At 39.3% G+C, this 21,639-nt stretch overlaps 1 pseudogene; it reads right to left on the reverse strand.

Annotated features, from left to right (window-relative positions):
* Nucleotides 1–5,930: 5,930 nt before the first annotated feature.
* On the reverse strand, nucleotides 5,931–19,403 carry LOC114710505 (annotated as a pseudogene).
* Between the last annotated feature and the right edge of the window lie 2,236 nt (nucleotides 19,404–21,639).

Raw genomic sequence — 21,639 nt, forward strand, 5'->3', positions numbered from 1 at the left:
TAATCCCAGCGCTTGGGAAGTGGAGACCGGAAGTGACATGGCTGGTCAGAGAGAGGACTATAAGGCAGGAGGAGACAGGAGCTCTTTCCCTTTCCGGTGAGGATTCCATAGAGGTAAGAACCAGTGCCTGACTGCTCTGTTTCTCTGATCTTACAGCTTTCACCCTGATATGTGACTCTGGGTTTTTATTAAGACCAATTAGAATCTGTACTACAGTTATATTTACAAAAATAAAACTAATACCTTGATGGATATTTATGAAGATCTTCAAAATGATATAAATATTCATTTGAGCTGCACAGCACAATGGAACAGAGTAAGGTACTCTCAGAAGGGAATGAAGGTGTCTTCCTGAGTTAACTGATAGCAGGTGGGAAAGAGAGTCGGGAACTGACATACACCTTCCTGCTCAGCCTTTGAAAAGACCTTATATTTGCACAAGAAAGAATCTGCTGTACTCCAGAGCAAAGGTTATAGGTCATATGCCTTAGGGGAAACCAATCAAGAATGTTTAGAAATCTACAGGCTTTTTCCCCCCAAGACAGGGTTTCTCTGTGTAGCCTGGGCTGTCCTGGAACTCTATCTCTAGGCTAGGCTGGCCTTGAACTCATAGAGATCCACCTGCCTCAGCCTCCTGAGTGCTGGACTTAGAAGCATGCGCCACCACTGCCTAGCAAGGCTTATTTTTTTATGACTATTTTTAACACAGTTCTGACTAGAGAACAGGCAATAATATGCTCCTGGGAGAAATGTAGCAAAAGAGAATGACCATTATGTTTTCCTTTATGCTGCAATTTGACAAAGTATTTGTATAAAAGAGACACCAGGTGTCTAGCCTCTGGACTCATTGTTTTAGGAAACGCCAGCCATCTCATCCAGTATGCTGAGCACATTGTAGATTTATACCAGGCTCTCTTTGCTGCCTGAAGGTCTGCCTGTGTCCCATGTGGAATTCAATTGTGGCTCTGAAATCAGGGTTCACACAAGTCTCGGTTTAAAGCTGAATCCATACTTGCATAACTAATATTCAAAACTGTCTCACAGTCACCTACTTTGTGTATTACATGCATGACTCAATTGCTGTTTGCTGTGAGGGAAAAATGCCAAATTACCAAAGTGCAGTATAAAACAGAATTTATAAACGAGGTGCAGAAGCACCTCCACTCTGAGATTTCTTAAATGGCGTTGGCTGTAGCTCCAGCTTCAGTCAACTTCCAGGCCACATGTTTTAAGGTTTTCATGTTTACTACTGGCTGGTCCCTTCAAAAAGGGCCTTCACACACACACAACACACACACACACACACACACACACACACACACCACACCTACCAAAACACCATTGAGTTAGTTTTGTCTGCCGTCTGCCCTGGGCGAGAAGCCTGCCCTTAACTGTGGGTTTGTATACTCAGAGAGACTCTGTTGGAGAAAACTCATTTTTACCTTGCAAGTTGTTGTCAAGTGGAGACAGCTTGTTAGTTAGGGATGGGCTATCAAGTCCGCTCCCCCATCTCAGAGCTTGGGACTCCATCTGGCTCGGATCTGTGCAGGCCCTGTGCATGCTGCTACCATCTCTGTGAGCTCGTATGTGCATCAGTCTGGTTGCATCTGGAAGCTGTCAGGTCCCAAAGAAACCCAGAAGCCTCACTCCATACCTGTGGCTCCTCCCAGGGCTTCTCACCCCGCCCAGCCCCTGCCCTAAACCTCAGCAGCCCAGGGGCTGGGCATGGCTTCCTTTCCCACAGCTTCTGATTCCTATATAAACCTGCCATTTCAGCCATGGGCTCTCTTGATCCTCAATTCCTCTCCTGGACCACCTGCCCTCTCCTCGGCTCTCTCTCTTCTCCCCTCTTTCTCTCCTCTTCAGTCTGGACCCTTCTAGATGCCTCTGGCTATACTTCTCTTCATAGCTACAATAAAGCCCTTCTCCACGACCATACCTAGAGTGGTCACGTCCTCATTTCCGTTTGGAAGGCATGGTTTCCTTGCTGTCCTCAATTCACCACTGGCTTATAATACATGGTTTCGTTCATTCCTCCAGCTGAAAGTAAGACCAAATTTTTGAGCCAAATTTAGAGTAAGTTTTATTAAATACTGGCCAGGACAATGGACACTGGCAAGGTCCATATACAAGATTCCCAAAATATGGTGCCAAATTACATTAGTCAAAGGCTACAAAGGCAAAACCCACAAGTCTACGTGCTTCCCACCTTCATCAGTTAGGAGCAAGCGTCCATCCTGACGTACTTCCTGCCTGCATACTTCCCACCTACATGTGATCAAGCACATCCATCCCGTGCAGTAGGTGCAACCAAGCTTGTTTACAGAAGCAAAAACATGTAGCTTGTTATCTAACATGAGCAACAGCCCCAGTATTCCAGGAAGTTATCTGTGCTTGGGTAAGTGGGGCTCACAGGTCAGAGATATTTCTGTTTTATAGATCTCCTAAGCACTGTAATTAAAACTTAGAACATAATTTTAGCCATCACAACTTCCTATTTTGTGTTTCTATGGGTTTTCTGCATGGACATATGTCTATGCCTGTGAATATGCTACAGCTTTCTCTCTTTCTTCTCTCTCTCTCAGTGTGTGTGTGTGTGTGTGTGTGTGTGTGTGTGTGTGTGTGTTGTTCCATTTGATTTGTTTGTTTTCTAAGAGAGAGATAAAAAGGCATGAGGAAGATGGGTAGGGAGGTGAAGAGGAACTAGGAGGAGACTAGAGGGAAAACACCCATTAGAATACATTGTATACAAAAAAATTTTTTTCAACAAAAAAAGACTTCAGAGAAAAGGAAAACATTGTGACATCATCTGTACTTAAGTAACTTTTCCTTGATGTAATTAATTATAATTTTATTTTTCTGTTTAATTTTAATGTGTACAAATATATATAAGTAAAATAACTTATAAACAAAAGTTTCTGTCTTGGTAAAATATATTTATCCACCAAACTGTGTTAGTTCAAAGATCTCTCCTTCTGCAATGTCTACAGGTGGAAAGGAGAAGTGCTAGGAGCCAGCATTGATTTTCCTTTCCCTGGGTCTAAAGGGCTGCTCGCCCCACTCCGGAGCATCAGGATGAGGGCAGAGGCTTCATCTTCCGCTGTGAGGCAGTTTCCCCAGGAAGGAAATCTTAAATAAAAACGGGTTTTAGGAAACTGCAGGCCATACAAGTGATCCATAAAGAGCTAAAAATACTCAGGGAGCAAATGTTCAACCACCTTTTTTTTTTTTTTTTTTTTTTTTTTAACTAAGAAAATTTTGAGACCAGCTGAGGAGAAAGAGAAAAAGATCACAAGGAACACTAGCTTTATCTGAAAAGGAGTCTATTCTCAAATTTGAAAGTGTGAGGCCTTCATTCACTTCCAAGTATGACTTCAAATATCGAGAGCTCTGCCTTCAATAATGGTGCCAGGCTCTGTCTGGGCATGCTTCGAATGCCATTCTCCTTAGAGGTCAAATTGCCCAGGATGCTTCTTAATGAGAACCTCACTCTCAAATGTCACTAATCTATCAAACTTGAGCTGAATAAACTTGAAGTTTGATTTTAAAGTATCTCCTCAATTTCTAGCTGAGGAGGAGGAACAATTACCAGGACTAACATGAAGTGTCTTTGAAGATTTAACTTTGTAGACCACTGACTCATCACGTTTAAAAATCTAAAGGAAGTTCACTCCCACATGTTCCTAGTACCCATCCAGTTCCAAGGAGCTAATATTTGAATTAAAGGTCAAATCTAGTACCTTTTTCCTTGTCTTCAGATCTAGGCCAACCTAGAGTCTCCTTGAATCCCACTAACCCGAAGGATCTGTAACCAGCCTGAAGCACTCTAGAGGCAAAGCAAGACATGAATAAACACTGTCCTGAGACTTAGCTGAGTGTTTAAACTTATTTCTGCCACATAAAATGATCATAAATTTCAAACGAATATCCAGGTGTCAGTTTTTCTTGAGTGCAGTTGGCGTTTGCTTCTGTGTGTGTGTACTAGAAAATACATCCATACCAAGTCCCCATTCCCTCCTGGCAAAACTGGTTGGCACAGAGTAGGTGCTGGCCAGCCCATGACTAAGTTCATCTAAACCCCTTCCAGGAAAAAGTTCTGAGCTTCTATAATAACTGCACTGAGTCTGTTGTGAACTCTGAACTCAAATAGCACCTGAATTCCTAAGCCAGAAGCAGAATGTCTCTTCAAAGTCAACTGAGTTCATGATCTTGTGATTACTTAAAATGGCTGGGCTGGAGTTTCTTGGGCTACACAAAAGATACCAAATAAACAGAAATGGGCAGTGAAGAAATTTTTCAATTGACCCCTAATTAGGCCTCAGAATACAAGATAAAAAATTGTCCTGATGTACAAAGGACCTTACAATTACGGTAGAGAGAAAAGAGGGGGGCACACGCAAGGGGACAGAGAAACCAGGGGAAAGCCTTCCAGATTTGTGTGGCTGTGGTTGTCCAATCCCTGTATTTAAGCAAGTTCAACACAGGGTGTCTTGTACATAAAATACTGTTGGAAACTAAAAGCAAAGAACAAGAAAAAGGAAAGTCATATTTACCAAATTCAAGAGTCAGAGGAGAATATCATTGGAATGTTACAGAAATGTAAAGGATTGTAAAGGACACTGTGAAGAAACTACACTAATAAATTAGATAACTGAGGTAAAATAGAAAAATTTTAAGACCACAAAAAGAAATAAAAAAATCTAATTTTCTATAAATAAATGAACAGGGAAGAGCTAGAAAGTAGCTCAGTGGTAGAATGCTTGCCTCACATGCAGTCCCTACAGTGAAGAAAGTGAATAGATGTTGTACTCAATTACTGTATTTTTTAAGGAAACTTTACTAAACTTTATTTTCTCTTTGAGGCTAGTTTGGGTGACTCTAAGTTCCTGTATTAACTTCATAACTATTGTGACAATTTTTGACAAAAAAAAAAAAAAAGATAGTAAAGATTTGGATGAAGAATACATTGATATGCAGATCAATTTATAGGATATTGTTATCTTAGCAATAACAAACATGTTTAATAAAATTTTCTTAAAAAACTATAATTATTGAGTCAAGCATAAAATAAACACATAAATCAATGGAATAGAACTGAGAAGCCAGAAAGACACTCAAGCATGTGGCCAACTGACTTTCAACAAAAGTGTCAAAATGATTCAATGAATCTTTTCAACAAATGATACAAGAACAACTAAATGCCAGCAAACATCATCAATCCTGTCTTTATTTTTAGAACTGGCAATTGATACCAGTTGTGCATGCTAAGTAAGTATATTAGTTAGTGTTCTCTAGAGAAGCAGAACTTTCTCTCTCTCTCTCTCTCTCTCTCTCTCTCTCTCTCTCTCTCTCTCTCTCTCTGTGTGTGTGTGTGTATATGAAAGGGATTTATTTGAATGGCTTATAGGCTGAGGCCCAGTAAGCCAACAGTGGCTATCTACCCATGAAAGGTCCAAAAATCAAGTAATTGTTCAGTCCACAAGGCTGGATGTCTCATCTGGTCTTCAGTAAATGTCAAAATTCCAAAAAAGTTAGCCAGGAAGAACTTGTGAGAGAGAGCAAGCAGGCAAAGAAAGCAAGCTTCCTTCTTCCATGTCCTTTATATTGGATACCAGCAGAAGGTGTGGCCCAGATTGAAGATGGATCTTCCTACCTCAAAATATTCAGATTAAAATTGGCTTGTTCCACTTCAAATGAGTTAATTAAGAAAAAAAATCTTTCTCAGGTGTACCCAGGTGTTTGGGTTTTAGTTATATCCAGATGTAGTCACTCAACTAAGAAGTTAACCCCTTGTCAACTGGACACACAAACATGTTTTCTTATGTCATGCTTAATTTCCAAATGAAAACAATAGCTACCCTTCATGCAACAACAAATGCACTGTAAGTTTTAAAAGAGAGGGAAATATCCCTTAAGAGACATGTAGTACCTCAAATGTAAGTTCCTTGGTCAGAAGGCATACTGTGTGGAATACCATGATGGTGTATAAGGCATTCTGTGCATTCTGTAATTTCTGTAAGTCCATAGTAATAACGAAACATTACATGAAGGAAAACAAATCCATAGCCAAAGTAAGTATCTACTCCAGGAAGGAAAAAGTGCTGTCCTTCCCATGGAGGAAGTGGTTCAATGCAGTCCACCTGCCACTAGGCCGCTGACTGGTCATCCCAGGGAATGGTGCCATATCTGGGGCTCAGTGTTGATCTCTGCTGCTGGCAGATCTGACACTGAGCAGCAGCTGTAGCCAGATCTACTGTGGTGAGTGGAAGTCCATGTTGTTGAGCCCCTGTATAACCCCTGTCTCTGCCACCATGGCCACTTTGATCATGGGCCCATTGAGCAATGACAGGGATGGCTGGGGAAAGAGGCTGACTGTCCACAAAATGGGCCACCCCATGTACTTGATTATGGACTGCCTCCTCTACTGAAATCACCTTTTGATGAGCATTACATGAGACACAAGTATCATTACACTCTTTGCCCATTTGGAGAGCTCAGTCCACATACTTCTTCCCCAGATGTCCTTCCCACCAATTTTCCAATTGTGCTCTTTCTAATTCCCTGACCATTCAGCTAATACACTGGCTACATATAACACATGAATCAGTGAACAACTGCACATCTAGTTATTTCTCCTTCCAAACAAAGTGTATGACCATGTATACTGACCAAAGTTCTGCCCATTGTGAAGATTTCCCTTCATTGGTATCTTTCAGGGTTGTCCCAGAAAGGGATTCTAATGCTGCAGCTGTCCACTTCTAGGTAGTGAGTGCATAATGTGCAGAGCCATCAGTAAACCAGGCCCTAGTTTTCTCTTTCTCAAATAACCAATCAGAGCACACCACATGAGGCACATGCTTGGGAGTAGACAGTATTATAGTGGGAATAGAAACCTCAGGCATTTGGGCAACTTCTTCATATAAGTTGATTGTGCCTTTATGACCTGCTTGGGCTAAATCATATAAATACCACTTTCATTCATAATGGATTGATGCAGTACATATTCTATTTTATGACTTGGTAGGTTATTGTGGGATATTTTGATCACACTCTGACACTCCCGAGACTGACAATAAAGTTTACTTTGAATCAGAAGATGGAACTAGCTATTAGATGACCAAAATTAGTCATAGAGGGTTTGGAGGTCTGAGGACATATAGAGAGAGACACAGGAAGTAGTAGGGAGGGGCTTCGAAAGATTCTTGGCCCTTTTCAATCAAGGAAAGGGAGAGAAAGGAGGTCACTGGTTGCTTCTCTACCACTTCTTTGATCATTCATGTTCTTACCCCAATATCTGACTCCCGAGTTTTTATTGATAAAGAATAGATGATGTTTCACCTGGTGTCCAATATGGGGCACAAGATCACTTGCTGACTGCTTTGCAGCCCCTGGAGCCACTTGGCTGACTTTCCCTCCCTCCCCACCACGCTGTCGGTGAAGTCTGGGCTTTCCTATTATAGCCTCTCTACAGCAGCCTGCAGTGGTTGCCCATCCTGGACCCCAAATGCAGCTGGAGTTAGCTACCCACCACCGACGGGCTCTGTCATTCAGGCAGCCCCATGCCCTTGCTTTCCTCCATGGGTGCTTCTTCTGCATATCACCCTGTGTCCGCTTTTCAGGTGGCTGGCTTTTCAGGTAGCTAGCTCCCTCTCCCCATGGGTTATGGGTTTCCCCTGGACCTCCTCCTTTGGCTGCTATCACACCAGGACAGCCGCCCCAACACCTGCTCAGGCTTTTACTGTTGCTGCTATGGCCACACACTCTCGGGCCCAGCTATAAGCAAGTAGCTGCCCTCAGTCTGATCCTATACCATCTGCATTCTCTGCCCAGCTGTGTGGTGAAGTGACAGCCAGCCTCACACTTCATTGTCATCATCAGCAAATCTGGTGGGACACATGGGAATTCTTAAAGGGGGGAATTCATTGTTTTTTTAAGAAAGTTTTTACCCACATTAAAAATGGGGAGCAATATTACAGTGCAGGGAGTTAGGTCTCTGTATGTTTCCAAATGGATAGTTTGAAAATGGAAAAATTAAATGAAAGGATAATCAACTTAGCCATGATTGTCATAATGTTGATTATAATCACTATCAGGTTGGTAATTCATGTTTTATCCTTTAAAAAGTGGTTTGATATAGGTGCCCAATATCAAAAAATTAAGATACAATCCTTAGAAAGACCTAATAATGAAACAAAGAAAAATATTCACACAGATACAGAAGAATTTAGAACATAATCTATTGTATCATTGCATTATGAAACTGAAGAGGAGCAGCCCAATGTTATTAGAAAACCAATCTTAGTTTATTCAGTTAGCATACAAGAACAACAACCTGATGATATGCACCCCAGGGCTATTCAGAAGTTAACTGGGATCCTGTAGAAATGTTAAATCTAAAGATATTTAAGGAAGCAGTAGTTTCATATGGTATTCATTCACCTTTTGTGAAGCAAATGTTAAAATCATGACCAACTTGGAACAGAATTATTTCACAAGACTGAAAATATTTGTTACAGCAATATTGGAATCTGGTCCTCAGTTACAATGGAAAACATGGTGGAGAGAGGAAGCTAGGGTCATAGGACAACAAAATAAGGCTAGAGGTATTGAAATTTCTCAAGATCAGCTGCTCAGTGAAGGCCAGTATGCTGATTTGCAAAGACATATTACATTTGATGATCATACCTTGGCTCTATGCCATATAGCAGCTTTGAAAGCTTGGGAAAATATCAGAGTCAGGAAAGAGGACTGAGTCATTTACCAAAATTATCCAAGGCCCAAAGAAGCCTTCACTGATTTTTTACAAAGATTTACTTCAGCTGTAAATAGAATGATATCAGATCCAGAGGTTAGATAAATATTAATTAAATCTTTGGCTTTTGAAAATACTAATTCAGAATGCAAAAAGGTGGTTAGGCCTTTAAAGGCAAAAATCTAACACCCATAGATGAATGGATCTGAGATACAACTGGTATTGGATCTCACCCTTATGATGATACTTGGATAGAAGTGATTTCTAAAACTTTTAAGAAAAATTAAAAAGTTAAGGTTTTTTTTTTTTTATTGTGGTAAGCCAGGTCATATGAATAGGGACTGTAGGCAAGCTGTTCCTAGAAACAATGATTTTTCTAGAGATAATCCAAATAGAAGATCCCCAGCCCTCTGGAATATGTAGAATATATGGCAAAAGTTGACACTGGACTAATAAATGCAAAACAACATGGGATAGGCAAGGTAATACTTTGCATTGGAAAATGCCTTAGGTGTCTCTCACAGGCACCTGTGTCAAATTTGGTACTATCATTCCCCGTCAGCATTAGAGAAATTCCTCCACAGAGCAATTAAAAGACTTAATACCTGTTGATTAAAACCATCCTGCTCTGTATGACAGGACAGCCTCAGGAAATAAAACAAAAGTTTTAGAAGACACCATAAAACATGCATTTTGGCAAACATATAAATGATCAAAGACCAAAGCTAAAAATACAAATAAATGGCATTGTGCTTAAAGGTTTACTAGACACAGGAGCAGATGTAATAATACTTTCACCAAAACCTTGACATTCAGATTGACATCTTCAGGAGGTAAATGTTCAGCTTCCAGAGATTGAAATTTTATCTCAGATAAAAACAAAGTGCAAGATAGGTCAAGTGTATAAGGCCAGAATGACAGATAAGAAAATTAAAGCCATATGTGGCTAACAGCAATTAATTTATGGGGACATGATTTGTTACAAAGGAAAACCCAGATTAACATTCTTATGATCTCAGAAACAAACCATAAAATAAAGAATGCTTCTGAGAGAAATATTAAAAGGTATTATCAAGAACAGTCTATGACCAATCAGGTTGTATATAAACAAAGTACAACAGCTGTTTATCTTTCAAAGATACCAACAACCCTAACTTTAAAATGATTAATTGACAAACATATGTCAGTGGAACATTGGCCTTTGACATCAGAAAAACTACAAGCATTAGAACAGCTGATACAGGAGCAGATAAATGCTCAATATATTGAAAACTCAACCAGTACTTGTAATTCTCCTATACTTTTCATTAAAAGGAAATCTGGAAAATGGAGAGTGGTAACAGGTCTAAGAGCTATTAATAAGATAATCCAGCCAATGGGATCTTTACAGCTGAAATTCTCTTGGCTTCTTTATTACCTAAAAGATGGTCTACTATAGTGATTGATTTAAAATACTGCTTTTTACTATACCTTTACAAGAGCAGGAGAGAGAAAAAATCGTCTTCACAGTGCCTACTTATAATAATTCCCATCCTGTTAAAAAAAAATCAGTGGAAAGTTCTTCCATAAGGGATGTTAAAGAGCCCCATCTTGTGTCAATATTTTGTACAACAGCCATTGGAAATAATTCAATAAACAGTTTCCTTAATCTATAATTTGCCATTATATGGATGATATCTTATTAGATGATTCAGACTCAGATACCTTAGGAAAAAAATATTTGAAGAGGTAAAGAAAATTTTGGCTTGTTCAGGATTACAAATTGCTCCTGAAAAAATACAAAGAGAAGATTGTATTAATTATCTAGGATATAAGATATGTTTACAAAAAATTCAACCACATAAAGTACAAATCAGGAGAGATCAATTACAAACTCATAATGATTTTCAAAAATTGCTGGGAGATATTAACTGGCTCTGGCCTACAACTGGTAAGTAATTTATTTCAAATCTTACAAGGTAATAAGGACTTAAATAGTCCAAGAAAATTACCTGCTAAGGCTGAGAGAGAATTAGCTTTGGTAGAAAAGAAAATACAGGGTGCACATGTGGATCATTTTGATTAAGAGTATGATTGTATTCTGGTTATTTTACCTTCTATGCATTCTCCCACATGAAATCTTATTCATAGAGAAGATAACATTTTAGAATGGGTATCTTTGTAGAAAAATGATCTATGTAGAAAAGATTTCTGAATTGATTTTGAAAGGAAAATTGAGACTTTGTCAATAAGCATGAATAGAGCCAGAAGAAATTGTTCCCCCTTTTACTAATGCTGAAATTACCTCAATAAGGGCAGAAAATGAACATTCGCAAAGAGCTTGCAGTAATTTCTTAGGAGAGATTACCAACAAATATCCAAAAAAGCAAAAGACTTTAGTTTATAAAGAGAACAAATTGGTTGTATCCTTCTTCACATTGTGCAGAGAACACCAATTTCTGGATCCCCAACATTCTATACTCATGCAAATAAATCAAAAAGGCAGGTTATAAGTCAGGAAATTTACGTGAAGTGGCTCAAAGCCCTTATAATTCTGTTCAGAAGTCAGAATTATGTGTGACTTGATTTTTTTCCCTTGCAGCTAAAGACCAAGTAACATATAAAGGTAGACCAACTACAATTACACCTGTTATCTCAATGGAGACTCTAGAAGCCAGAAGGGCCAGAACAGATGTCCTGCAGACTATAAGAGACCACTGATGCCAGCTTAGACTAGTATATCATATACTACTATACCAGCAAAACTTTCAATCAACATAGATGGAGAAAATAAGACAGTCCCTGATAAAGCCAAATTTAAACAATATCTGTCAATCTATAAATCCAGCCCTACAGAAGGTGCTAGCAAGAAATCTCCAACATAAAGAGGTTAACTACACACATAAAAACAAAGGAAATAAATAATCTCACACAAGCAAAACCAAAAGAAGGGAAACACACATACACACGCGCGCGCACACACACACACACACACACACACACACTATCACCACAACCAGCAACAACAAAATAACATGAATCAACAATCATTTATCGTTGATATCTCAATATCGATGGACTCAATTCCCCAATAAAAAAGACACAAATTAATAGAATGAATGAGAATACAGGATCCATCCTTCAGCTGCATCCAAGAAACACACCTCAATATCAAGAAGAGATATTACCTCAGGGTAAAGGGTTGGAAAAAGATATTCCAAGAAAATGTACCCAAAAAGCATCAAAATAGAGTTCAAACCAAAATTAATTAGAAGAGTTAAGGAAGGACACTACATACTCATTAAAGGAAAAATCCACCAAGATGGCATTATAATTCTGACTATCTGTCTTGCAAACACAAGGGCACCCAAGTTTGTAAAGCATATACTACTACTACAGTTTAAATCACATATTTACCCTCACAGACTGATAGTGAGAGACTTCAGTACCCTGCTTTCATGAATGGACAGATCATCCAGACCAAAAAAAAAAAAAAAAATGAACAAAGACATGCTGAAACAAACGTTATAAACCAAATGGAGTCAACATATTTACAGAGCATTTCACCTAAACACCAAAGGATATACCTTCTTCTTTCCATTTCATGGAAATTTCTCCAAAATGGGCCACATATTCAGGCATAAAGCAAGTCTCAACTGATATAAGAAAATTGAAATAACTCCTACATCTTATCAGACTACCACTGATTAAAGCTGAATATCAACAACAAGAGAAACAACAGAAAGCTCACAAATTCATGAAAACTGAACAACTCTCTACTAAACAAAAACTGGATTAAGATAGAAATAAAGAAAAAACTAAAGATTTCTAGAATTAAATGAAAAAGAATACACAATATACCCAAACTTATGGGACACAATGAAAGTAATTCTAAGAGGGAAGTTCATAGCACTAAGAGCCTACCTGAAAAAAAAAAAAAAAAACCTGGAGAGATCTCATACTAACAACTTAACAGCACAAATGAGAGCTCTGGAGCAAAAAAGAAGTAATCACACCTAAGAGGAATACATGGCAAGAAATAATCAAACTCAGGCTGAAATCCATAAAATAGAAACAAAGAGAACAATACAAAAAAAAATAATAAAACAAATAGTTGGGTGTTTTGAGAAAATCAATAAAATAGACAAACTTTTATCCAAACTAACTTAAAGGCAGAGAGAGAATATCCAAATTAACAAAATCAGAAATAAAAAGTGGGACATAACAAATGTTCCTGAGAAAATCCAGAGAATCATAAGGACATATTTTAAAAAACAGTACTCCACCAAATGGAGAAATTTAAAAGAAATGGATAATTTTCTCAATAAGTAACAATTATCAAAGTTATCAAGAGCATATAAACAATGTCAATAGACCTTTGAAAAGAAAGGACCAACCAAAAAACAGCAACAACAACCAACAAACCAATACCAGGTAGCTTTAGTGCACAAGTCTACTAAACTTTCAAAGAAGAGTTAATGCCAATACTCCTTAAATTATTCCACAAAATAGAAACATAAGGAACATTATCCCAAATCATTTTATGAGATCACAAGTACCCTGACACACAAACCACATAAAGACCCAATAAAGGAAGAGAATTACAGACCAATTTCCCTTTTGAACATAAATGCAAAAATACTCAGTCAAATACTTACAAGTTGAATCCAAGGACACATCAAAAAGATCATCCACCATGATCAAGTAGGCTTCCTCTCATAGATGCAGGGATGATTTGATATATGAAAAATCAATAAATGCAATCCACCATATAAAAAACAGAAAGACAAAAACAGCATTATCATCTCAGTCTAGATGAAGAAAAAGCATGATAAAAGTCCTGGAGAGATTAGGAATGCAGGGGATGTACTTAAACATTATAAGGGCAATTTATAGGAAGCTTATAGCTAACAACAGATTAAGTAGAGAGAAGCTCAAAGCAATTCCACTAAAATTAGGAAGAAGATGAGGTTGTCAAAATAATACTTGAAGTTTTAACTAGAGCAATAAGACAACTGAAAGAGATCAAGGGGATACAAATTTGAAAGGAAAAAATCAAACTATCATTATTTGCAGGTGATGTGATAGTATACAGAAGTGCCCCTAAAAATTCCACCAAGGAACTCCTATAGCTGATGATAAAGTGGCCGGATACAAGACTAACACAAAAAATCAGGCTCCTGTATACAAATGGCAAATGGACTGAGAAAGAAATCAAGGAGACAACATCTTTCACAATAGCCTCAAATAATATAAAATATCTTGGGATAATTCTAGCCAAGCAAATGAAAGGCATATATGATAAAAACTTCAAGTTTTTGAAGAAAGATATTGAAGAAGATATCAGAAGATGGGAAGATCTCCTGTGCTAATGGATTGGTAGGATTAATATAGTAAAAATGACCATCCTATCAAAAGCAATCTACAGAGTCAATGCAATCTTCATCAAAATTCCAACACAATTGTTTACAGACCTTGAAAGGACAACTTTCATCTCCAGATAGAAGCACAAGAATAGCAGGATAGCTTAAGCAATCCTAAAAAGTAGAACTATCACCATCCCCAATTTCAAGCTGTACTACAGAACTATTGTAATTAAAATGACATGGTATTAACATCAAAACAGACACATTGATCAATGGAATCTAATTGAAAACCCAGACATAAGACCACATACCTACGGACACCTGATTTTTATAAAGAAGTCAGAAATACATTGGGGGAAAAAAAAAAGACAGCATCTTCAACAAATGCTGCTAGTCAAACTGGATGTCTGCATGTAGAACCAAACAAAATAGATCCACACTTATCACCCTGCACAAAAATCAACTCAAAATGGATCAAAGACTTTAACATAAATCCAGAAAGTCTGAACCTGATAGAAGAGAAAGCAGGGAATAATTTTGAACTCATTGGCACAGGAAAAGACTTTCTGAACAGAATGCCATTAGCACAGGCATTAAGATCAACAATTAATGAATGGTACTTGATGAAACCGAAAAGCTTCTCTAACACAAAGAATGCTGTCATTTGGAGAAGGTGGCAGCTTACAGAATGGGGAAAGATTTTTTTACCAACTCTACAACCAATAGAGAACTAATATCCAAAATGTATGAAGAACTCAAGAAAGTAGGTATCAAGAAAACAAATAAACCAATTTTAAAAATGGAGTACAGATCTAAACAGAGAATTCTCAAAAGAGGAAGCTCAAATCATTGAGGAACACTTAGAGAAATGTTCAACATCATGGAAATGCAAATCAGAACTACTTTGAGGTTCTATTTACTCCTGTCAAAATGGATAAGATTAGTTACACAAATGACAGCTCAAACTGGTGAGAATGCAAAGCAAAGAGAACAATCCTCCATCGCTGCTGGGAGTCCAAAGTTGTATAGCCACTATAGAAATCAAAAAAGTTTGGAACTGATCTACCTCAAGATCCAGCTATACTATTCTTAGACATATACCAAAGGCATTTCAACCTACCACAATGCCACTTGCCCAGTCGTGTTCATTGCTGCTCTATTCATAATAGCCAGAAACTGGAAACAACCTAGATGTCCCTCAGTAGAAGAATGGATAAAGAAAATGTGGTGCATTTACACAATGGAGTATTACTCAGCTGTTAAAAAAAAAAAAAAAAACTACACCAGGAAAATGGATAGAACTAGAAAAAAATCATCTTGAGGTAGCCCAGACCCAGAAAGATAAATGTGGTGTGTATTTGTTTGTATTGGACATTATCCATTAAATAAATAATAACCAAGCTACAATACATAGACCCAGAAAACTTAGGTATAGAGGAAGGGTCAGGGGGATGGGGGACACATGAAACTCCCTGGGATGGTGAAATAGAATAGATTTTTATAGGTGGACTGAGGGTAGGTGGGAACAGGAACAGGAAAATCAGGTAGAGAGAGGAAAAGAAATAGAGTTGAAGGAGAGAATGTGGGGAGATACAGCTGGAACTGAGCAGCATTGGAGGGATGATATGGAAACCTAGAGCAGTGGAAACTTCCTAAAATATATGAAAGTAAACCTAATGAGATCTCCTAATACTGGGGTATGTGGAGTCTCAACTGGCCATCTCTTGTCACCAAATGAGGTTTCAGGACTGGGTTGCTGGCCCAGGGGGTCCCTAGGAAATCCCCAACCAACCCAGGCTGGTGCCAAGACAATGGTTGCTCTCCACAAACTGACAGTGTGGTCTCATTGTTAATGATCATACCCACACAACTCACTGAACTTGGAGAAGTTAAGCAGGTACCTATATGGAGCCTTCAACACTACATTCTAGTGTCTTAGATGTAGAAGGGTACTCTGCAGACTACCAAAAGAGGAACATAAACACCAACTTAAACACATAACTTTTGACCTACAGACTGTCCTATTCACAAAATATGATAGTGCAATGGTGACACAGAACTTGTGGGAATAGGCAACCAATGTCTGATTTGAATTAAGGCCCACTCCATAAGTTATATCTCATATCTAACACTGCCTGGGTAACCAAGAACCAGAGGCTATATATCACAGAGACCTAGAGTAAAACCAAATACTACTGCTCTAAAAAAGAAGAAAAAAGGATCAATAAAATGACTCCTAATAATATTCTACTATACTCATAGATCAATGCCTTATTCAGTCATCATCAGAGAAACTCCCCCCTGCAGCAGATGGTGACAGATGCAGAGACCCACAGCCAGACATTACATATAGAGAGTCTAACTGGGATATTCCTGTCACATCTTTTCTCTCAGAGCTCAGGGTACCCCTTGGAAGAGGTACCAGAAAGAATGTGTAAGAGCCAGAAGGAATAAAGGACATTGGGAGAGCAATGCCTTCTGAATCAACTAAGCAGGGCAAATATGAGCTCACAGAAACCGAAGCAGCAAGCAAGTAGGCAAGGGCCTACACGGGTCTATACCAGGTCCTTTGTGTACATGTTGTAGCTTTTGGCTTAGTATTTCTATGGGACTCCTCAGTGTGTGAATGAGTAGGTCTCTGATTCTTGTGTCTTCTCTTGGGGCTCTTTTCCTTCTGTTGGGTTGCTTTGTCTAGCCTCAATGTGATGGTTTTTTGCTTTACCTTATATTTTATTTTGTCATGATCAGTTGTTATCTCTTAGAAGCCTTTTCTTTTCTGATGACAGAAAGGAATTGGTATGGAGGGAAGGGAGATGGTGGGAAACTGAGGGGAGTAGGTGGAGAGGAACCTATAGTCGTGATATATTGTATGAGAAAAGAATATATTTTTAATAAAAGGAAAAAAGAGTGGCTACTAATAACTTCATGACACAGTCAAGACTAGACTATCATGCCGGGCGGTGGTGGTGCATGCCTTTAATCCCAGCACTCCGGAGTCAGAAGCAGGTGAATCTCTGTGAGTTTGAGGCCAGCCTGGACTACCAAGTGAGTTCCAGGAAAGCCGCAAAGCTACACAGAGAAACCCTGTCTCGAAAAACCAAAAAGAAAAAAAAAAGAAAAAAAAAAGACTAGGCTATCTTGAAAGCTCCTCTGCCAACATAATTAATCCAAAACACTTCAATTTAGCCTCAGGCATAGTTTTTGGACAAGGGATGGGAAGGAGCCACATTCTTTGCCAAAATATCACAGGAACAATCTGTAGGCTACTTACTAATACTCTTCTCCTCTAAAACTTCTTGAGTAGAGCTGTCATAATCTACATTGCTCACAGAATTGTCTTCCATATGGGTACTAGTATGGTCCATTAATCTCTGCTTAAAGCATTCAACTGCTTTCCTAATCCAAAGTCCCAAAGTCTACATTCTGCCAATAAGCAGCATGGTCAGGATTATTACAGCGATACACCAGTCCCTGGTACCAGCTTCTATCTTAGTCATTCTTCTATTGCTATCAAGGGTCATCATGACCAAAGCAACTACAATAAGAGGAAACATTTAATTGGTGACTTGCTTACAGTTTCAGAGGTTTCGTCCATTATCATCGCAGGAAGCAAGGAGACACTGAAACAGTAACTGAGAAATACACCCAAATCCATAGGCAGGGAGAGAGAGAGACAAAAACTCTGGGCTTGACATGGGCTTTTGAAATCTCAAAGCCCACACAGTGACACACTTCCTCCAACAAGGCCATGCTTCATAAACTTTTCAAAGAGTACCCCTCCCTGGTGACCAAGCATTCAAATACATGAGCCTATTGGTGGCAGGGGGCATTCTTATTCAAACCACCACAGGTAGCATGGTAGCATAGTGGCCCATTGTCAAACATTAAGTTTACACTAAGGCCTAATAGTAGGAGGTAGAATAGTTGTCTGAAGATGATAGTAGAGCCTTATTCCAAAATCCCAAAGGTCTCTTCTGTGATTCATTCTTGGGGACTGCTAAAGGCTCGAAACAGCATCCCTGTTTGCCACTAACACCCCAAGTGCCTTCAGGTCTGCTGAATCATATGGTCCAAGTGGTAGAGCAGCCTGCACAGCAGCCTAGACCTATTGAAGAGCCTTTTGCTATTCCAAGACCCACACAAAGCTGGAAGTCTTTCAAGTCATTTGATATATGGGCCAGAGTAACATATCCAAGTAAGAATTTGCTGTCTCCAGAATCCAAATAGGCCCAATAATGTTGTGCTTCTTTCTTGGTGGTAGGAGGGACCAGGTGCAATAACTAATTCTTCACCTTGGAAGGAATATCTCTGCATGTCCCACATCACTCCTAAGAATTTCACTGAGGCACAAGGCCCTTTGAATTTTGGTTGGATTTATTTTCCATCCTCCAATGTGTATATGTATTACTAACAAGCCCAAAGTGGTTGGTACCACCAGCTCACTTGGTCCATTCAGCATAATGTCATCAATATAGTGAACTAATATGATATTTTGTGGAAGAGACAAATGATCAAGATCCCTTCAGGCTAAGTTATGACACACAGCTGAAGAGTTGATATATTCTTGAAGTAAGACTGTAAGGATATATGGATGGCCTTGCCAACTGAAAACAAATTGCTTCTGGTGGTCTTTATGGACAAGTACTGAGAAAAAGGCATTTGCTAGGTCAATAGGTACATAGCATGTACCAGATGTGTTAATCTGGTACAGCAGCTGCAATTGGAGTCACTACTTGATTGAGTTTTCAATAGTCAGCTGTCATTCTCCATGGTGCATCTGTTGTTTGCTCTGGGGGTTACAGGGAGGTGTGTGGGAACCACCACCCCTGCACCGTTCAAGTCACCGATGGTGGGACTAATTTCTGCGATTCCTCCAGGGATGTGATGCTGGTTTTGATTCACTGTTGTCCCTGGCAGAAGCAACTCTAAAGGCTTCCATTTGGCCTTTCCAATTATAATAGTCTTTACTCCACAAGGCAGGAAACCAATCTGAAAATTCGGACAACTTCTAAGTATAACTATCCCAATTACACATTCTGGGATGGGGAAAATAATGACAGGATGAGTTCGGAACCCACTGGACAAACTGTAGGTTGGTCTTCAGTGAAAACCCCACTGGGTTTTCACCTGGCCTTAATAAGCCCCTACTTGGGGTCTCCCAGAATCAGCGTCAATTCAAAGCCACTATTTAACAGACCCCAGAAAGTCTAACTGTCTCTTTCCCCTTAGCATACAGTTACCCTTGGAAAAGGCCATAGGTCCCTCTCGGAAGGACTGAAGAAGGCTAAAACTCTGAGGTATTCCATCAAGGTTTTTCCTTGGGGAAACCTGGCCTTGCCTTCATTCAACAGACTCTGGATCTTCAAACTGGCTCATGTATGGAAATTGGTTTACAGTCTGAGATTTCACTTGGCCACACTCTGATGTAGTCTTTCTTTCATTTGTTTGAGAATTTTCCACTTATAAAAATTTAACAAAATTTCAGTAGGCTTCTTATCTGTTTCATGCCTGGAAACATCATGACTGATTAGCAAATACCAAGAGTCCAAATGAGTTATACCACCATATAATTCACTTTGCCTGAGCTGACCTTCATGGATAAGGCCATTATGAGCAGTTGCATTTATCTATGCTGTTGATTATGATAACTACTATCACCTTTCCTTTGGTGATTCAGTGCTGCCACTGGGCCCCTTCTACTTTGGTGCCCAATTAACCCCATTGCATTTAATTCATCCAACTGAGCAATAGCACCTCCAGTCCTAAGGCCTCTGGCACAAGAAAAAGGACGACAACATAGCTCTTCAAATCGTCTGGTGCCCATCCCACCATTTTGTGTCTTACAGGATGAGTGACAGGCATGTCTTCTGGACCTTCTCATTGTGGAGGACTGGGTTTTACATAGTGTATCCAAAGGCATTTCAATTTCCCTGAGCCTTCATCAACCCTAAGCCAAGGGATATCAGGCAACACCAAATCCTTTTCAGTAGGTCATCTTTTGTCAAATGCTTTAACCAACCATTCAAAAAAACTTTTGACACCTTTCTTGACTGCGACAGCTTCCATATTAAACCTAGAATCTCCACTCAGAAGGCCCAGATCAATAAATGCAACCTGATCCAGTTTTATGTTCCTTCCACCATTATCCCACAACCTTAGAATTCATTCCCACACGTATTTCCCAGACTTCTGCTTGAATGACTTAGCAAACTCATTAAGCTCTTTAATAGTGTTGCATACCTCCTAATGGACTATAATTCTTATCTCTCCCTAAGAGCCTGTTTTGCCTTAAGTCTGGTTATAGGTCCAGTTGCAACCACTGGTGGGCCACGTAGAAAAGAAGTTGTCATAGTTAGGGTTTCTATTGATGTCAAAAGACACCATAGCCACAGAAACTCTTATAAAGGAAAACATTTAATTGCGTGGCTTTCTGTTCAGAGGTTTAGTCTATTATCACAATGGTGGGACATGGTGGCATGCAGGCAGACATGGTGCAGAAGAAGGAGTTGAGAGTGGAGGAGCTGAATCTTGATCCAGCAGGCAACAGAAATGGGTCTAAGATACTGGGTATGGCTTGAGCACATATGAGATCTCAAAGCTCCCCTCTACGGGATGCACTTCCTCCAACAAGGACACACCTACTCCAACAAAGCCGTATCTCCCACTAGTGAGCTTATGGGGGCCAATTATATTCAAACTACCACAAAAGTATTGTTATGTGGTGTCTCCTCCAGAGAAAGTCATTGCTGGTGTAGCATACAATGAGTGTGTGTGTGTGTGTGTGTGTGTGTGTGTGTGTGTGTGTGTGTGTGTAAAGGGGTTTATTAGAATTGCTTACAGACTGTTGTCCAGCTATTTCAACAATGTCTGTCTCCCACAGAAGGACCAAAATCTAGTAGTTGTTCACTCTACAAGGCTGGGTGTCTCGGATGGTCTTCAGTATATGCCAGAATTCTGAAGTAGACTCTAATGCCAATGAAGAAATAGACTTGCCAGAGAGAACAAGCAGGCAAAGAGAGCGAGCTCTCTTCTTTTATGTCCTTTATATAGGTTGGCAGCAGAAGGAGTGACCTAGAATAAAGTTGAGTCTTCCTAACTCCAAAGATGTAGATTAAAAATGGGTCTTCCTATCTCACATGATTTAAATAAAAAAAAATATCCTCACAGGTGTGCCCAGCCCCTTGGATTTTAGTTAATTCCAGATGTACTAAAGTTGACAGCCAGGAATAGCCATCACAGTAAGCATCTACTATTGAGCCACATGCCTGGATCATGGTGCTATAAAACTCAGAAGAACACATAAGTATAAATCTTTGGGCTGAGGAGGTGGTTCAACTAGTAAAGTGCCTCCCATACAAGCATCAGGACCAGAGTTCAATTCCCTAGAATCCAAGTAAAAGCTGAGGCATGGAAGTATGCACCTGTTCATCCCAATGCTGGAGAGGTATTTTGTGGGCTGCAAGAATATATCATAGAGATTCAGCTGTGCATTAAAGCTAAACTTTGATGAGTCTGTCAAGAGGCAAATCCATTTATTATGAA

Source organism: Peromyscus leucopus, chromosome 8a (assembly GCF_004664715.2).
Source record: "Peromyscus leucopus breed LL Stock chromosome 8a, UCI_PerLeu_2.1, whole genome shotgun sequence".
In the NCBI taxonomy this organism is placed as follows: Eukaryota; Metazoa; Chordata; class Mammalia; order Rodentia; family Cricetidae; genus Peromyscus; species Peromyscus leucopus.